A 5,101-nucleotide genomic window follows, 5' to 3' on the forward strand; every position below is an offset into this window, starting at 1 on the left:
TGTAGAGGTGATGGTGGGTAATATTAATAAGGCTTGTAATGAGCATAATCTCATGTTTTCTCAGTTACTTAATCTTCCACATTTCATGCTTGCAATCCTATCCATGTAAGATGGATAAAACTCCAGAGAGGTATCCTCGACTTGTTACCTATCAAGACTAAACATCATCATAATGCAGTAACCATTGCATGATCACTCTCTCTTGCTGCAGTGTAATGGAATAGACTAAGGAATATAACTAGACTCCAATCCTGTAAGTACACCAAGTTGTACCTCCCTCAACTGAGCATTGTTCCTCAAAGACAACAACTTTGGCCATTGATTTTTTGGTGATCATCACTCACTCTGTACAGAGTGTAGGCAGTGATCAAAGTACGATTTGCCGGGAATCTCATGGGTGACAAGAACATATCACGTGGATGAAGGCAAGGTCTTTGCTTTTGCTCAGCTTAAACTAATGGCAATCATTGGAATACGGCATTAAATACCTCTGGAGAAGTAAGAGAAGCTCAAACAATTCATCCATGCCTACAGAAGTAAAATGGGTTAGTCTCTTTCTAATCATCCCATTAATGATTGAAGAGCATGAGACAGAAACAAGTGTGCATAATATCACCCAGAGAAGGCTTGAAAGGGAGAGCTAAAAGAAAGGTAGATGATGATCCATGTCCTTTGAGAAGGTTGGCAGAGTAGACAAGGAGCATTTGTGTGAGTTGGAGACCACTTTGGGTGAGATGCATGTGCTGTGCAAGCTTCGACTTGGAGACACCTCATGTTTCGGATCTTGCCTCCCAAGTGTTCCCCAGAGCTCACCCTCACCCTTCTGCTCTCTCTCTATGTATATATAAGCAGAGGAGGCATTTGAGTTGCAGAGACTTGTTGGTTTCGTGGGATGAAGGGCTCTTGGGTTCGCACCATCACCTCCCCCTTCAGGAAAGCATACACCATCTTCAACGCTCCCAGAGACAAGAAGCCCCAAGCTGGTTTGTGCCATCAGCTTCATCTTGCTCTGTTCCATCATGCTTTCTCTGCAGCTATAGATGCAGAGCTGAAGCCATGTGTTTGGTGATTTGTTTCAGGGGATGATCAAAGAGGATCGAAGCTACAGGGGGAGGTGATGGCGTGCACGTACGAGGATGTGCGAGTGATGTGGTCGATCCTCGACAAATCGAGGCCCAGAGAAGGCATAGCAGGCTCGTGAGGTAGGAAGATGAAGAAGTTATATACGTGGAATCTTTGTATGTTGGCCGAGTAGATTGAATCCCCATGAAGTCGAGAGAGAGAGAGAGAGAGATCCATGGCGAGATTCTTATTACTTTGTGATTATTCATGTGGCCAAGATTGTGTTCTGTTTGCTTTGCTACATCGATTTGTGATCGGAGCTTCTCGGCCGAGCTAAGGGTGATTGTATGTTCAAATCGAAATAGAATCGGGTCAACGATTCAATAATTTCGATTAGAATCATCAATTTCAAATCAAGTATATAAAAAAATAAAAAAAAAATTTAATAAGTTATATTATAGCTAATATTTTAGATTTAAAAACTTATTCTGCGTTTAAATCTTGGTAAAGTATTTTAATTTTATTTTTTTTATTAATTGAATCAATAGATCAAATTGGAATCGGAACTAAGTTGATGGTTTTGATACTCGAACAATAGGAAGAAACTGACATCACTGACACTTAAGCTCAAACTTAGCCTGGCCATCCTAGCAATCTATCAACCATGTCCCTTTGACAAGTCGTAGTCGAATCCAAGGATATGTGGCTTCAATCGATCACACATGAACGAACGCCCAACCATCCAACCCCGTGAAAGACCTACTCACAACATGAGCTACAAAAACAACAAACGTTATATAATTCCCTCACCCAAAACATCGCACGTGTGATCTCGGATATAATCATTCCCAAACCACTTATAAAAAGAACTCCAAGGTTTGAATCATAAATATTTTTCACCTACTTGATCTCATCGATTAGGGTGACCGATCCAATCGATTTGACTGGAACTTTCTAATTTTAGGAACTAACATAATCGTTAGAAGGGCCATTGTCGGGAACACCCTTGACTTAATCTTATAGGTTTGGTTCGTCGGGAAATTGTAAGTTAAACTTCAAACAGACTTAGAATGGGCCTTAATGAGATCTGATTCTCCTCCCTAACTTGGACAACCAAAATATGACTTAAAATATTGGCAATAGAAGGAGAGCTACCAAGCATGTCTTAGGAAAACTTTGGGAGACCATCAAGGTCAAACTCTGATGATGCCAATCGACCAAATGCACCGAATGATCCAGGAAGACCAAGCCTAACGATGTCGAACGCCCTTCTGCCAAATCCCCCATTTCAGTTCTCCAAGAGTTGATCTTGTTAGAAAATTTAGATAAAGCATCACATGCATAGCAGAAGAACAGAAAGAATAAAAACCTATATTTCTCAAAAAATATCTTATCGTCATGCAATAATTAGTGCACTAAAAAAAACATAAAATCGAAAACTGCACGTATATGTGAGATGTGTTACCTAGGGAGATCATATATCCTCAAAAAAATCTAAAATCTATAGGAGAGGATGAAGGAGATTAACTATTATCCTCTCTAGTGGTGATCCACACAATAGGTGCGACGACGATGCTCTTCAAATTGCAGCACGATCTTTCTCTCTACGTGCACCACGAATGCTACATTATGATCAAGAAGAGGTTGACCCTTCTTACTATCCACATGCCTCAATCTTGGACTATCAATTGAGGGGGGGAGAGGAGTGTAAGGAAAATATGAGGGGTGGCCTAGAGGAGGCTAGCCTATGCCACCTTTTAGCCCCTCTTATTTATAGAGGTTCCTGCCCAATTGAGTACTAGATCTCTATCTAATCACTCAAACCTCTTAAATTAATGGATCTTTATCCAATAATCTCTATTTATTCTTATCGAGTCTTACCCAAAAGATCCAATTATTTAAGGGCTTGCTCGATATCTAATAAAATAGATGTTCTACTGGTTATCTTATATCTGAATTTCTACTCATCACAACACCTACTATAAGTGTGTGACCCTCTAGGCCCAATATCAAGCTGGTCAGAACTCCTTCTGACTCAGTATATTATTATATTCATAATAATTCACTAGACTCATCGACTCCAGACATATTAGTCCATTACATTATAGTCTCAAACAATACAGGAGAATCCAATCTATTGGACATGTCTGTCTTTAGTTATCGTGTATCTATATTTCCTCATCCATCAATATCCTATAGACCATATACTAGGTATGGTACTATCAGGCCCATACAAAATCTACTCTAGTCTCGCTTTAATCATATTCTCTTAGAGAACTCTTGCTCTCTCAATCCAAATGACCTTGGCTAGGGATTTGCCTTAGCAAGAACATACAATATATTTCTCTCATGGCACGAGAGTAAATGATCCTCTATCGACACTTAATTTTCCTCATAAGGTTGGCTACCACTCCCGATAACCATTTATGCAAGATCTAGAACTCTCAGAACTATAAGTCTGGTATCAAAGAGTGAAGTGCTCATATACGACATCCTTGATATTTCAAGTCTAAGGACTAGACAAATAATTGAGACCATAGAATTGTTGTCTAAAAGTGAGGTATCATTAACCATCTGATATTCCGTGAGTAGATCAATCAGCAAATTAATTCTCTAATGAGCACTTGCACTGTATCCCTACATGAGCAGCTATAAGACCAACTGCCTCTATCATATGGACATGTATACAGCACACCAATCTGTCCGCTTATCTTGATGTTGCTCTCGAGTAACCTATGACCATGATTATTTATGGTCTGTGTTTATTGGCGAATCGATCTCATTATTGTGATCTCATCACGATTCGATTCTCATTGCATAGATCCATGAATATTATAATATATGCAACATGCAACATAAAATGAGAAAATATCAATAATAATAATAAGCAAAGAGATTGTGTAGCGTGTCACACGTGTCATTACTCATGTGATTAGCTTATAGGGCACCTATGACTAGCAATCTCTCACTTGACCTAAAGCTAATCACCTGTGTATTTGATCCACATCAGACTTATATGACACTTAAGGTAATATGAGACAATGGCTTCTTCAGTGGATCTGTGATATTATCTTCAGATAAAACTCTTCTTACTACTATATCTCTACGGGCTACGATCTCTCTGATCAAGTAGAATCTCCTTAGAATGTGCTTGGACTTTTGATGAGACTTAGGTTCCTTCACTTGAGCGATTGCCCCGTTATTATCACAATATAAAAAAATTGGCTCCTTATTACTTAACACGACTCGTAGATCTATAATGAACTTCTTCATCTAAACTTCCTCCTTTGCTGCTTCTATCATAGCAATATACTTCATCTCTGTAGTCGAGTCAATAGTAGTATCTTACTTAAAATTCTTCTAGCATACTACTCCTTCATTCAGGGTGAACACATACCCTAAGTTAGACTTACTATCATCGACATCAGACTAAAAACTCGAGCCCATGTAGCTCTCAAACCTAAGGCTACTTCCTCTATATACTAGTGAAAGATCCTTAGTCATTCTCAAGTACTTAAGGATATACTTTACTGCCTTATAGTGTTTCAAACCAGGATCTGCTTGACACCTACTCATAACACTTAGAGCATGTACTATATCAGACCTAGTACGTAGCGTAGCATATGTGATAGATTCTATTACTGAAGCATAAGGTATTCTATCCATGTTTGCTCTTTTTTCAGGGGTCTTTGAGGACATACTCCTAGAAAGTAATATTCCATGTCTCATTGGTATGAGACATCTCTTGAATATTTTCATATCAAACCTTTTGACAATGGTGTCTACGTATCTGGATTGGGACAAGCCAAGCATCCTCTTAGATATATCTCTATAGATCCAAATCCCCAAGATATAGGATGTTTCCCTAAGTCCTTTATAGAGAAATATATAGATAGTCAAGCTTTACCGTAGAGAGCATCCCTACATCATTCCCAATGATTAGGATGTCATCCACGTATAATACCAAGAAGGTGACAGTGCTTTCATTTACCTTCCTATACATACAAAGCTTATTCTCGTTCTTAACAAAGTCATAAGA

At 38.8% G+C, this 5,101-nt stretch overlaps 1 long non-coding RNA gene across 1 annotated transcript; it reads left to right on the forward strand.

Moving 5' to 3' along the window:
• Positions 1-574: 574 nt before the first annotated feature.
• On the forward strand, positions 575-1,384 carry LOC135674215 (uncharacterized). Its single transcript, XR_010513551.1, has 2 exons — positions 575-983; positions 1,080-1,384. It is a non-coding gene; the product is annotated as an uncharacterized LOC135674215 (long non-coding RNA).
• Positions 1,385-5,101: the final 3,717 nt, after the last annotated feature.

This window comes from Musa acuminata, chromosome BXJ1-5 (assembly GCF_036884655.1).
Source record: "Musa acuminata AAA Group cultivar baxijiao chromosome BXJ1-5, Cavendish_Baxijiao_AAA, whole genome shotgun sequence".
NCBI lineage: Eukaryota > Viridiplantae > Streptophyta > Magnoliopsida > Zingiberales > Musaceae > Musa > Musa acuminata.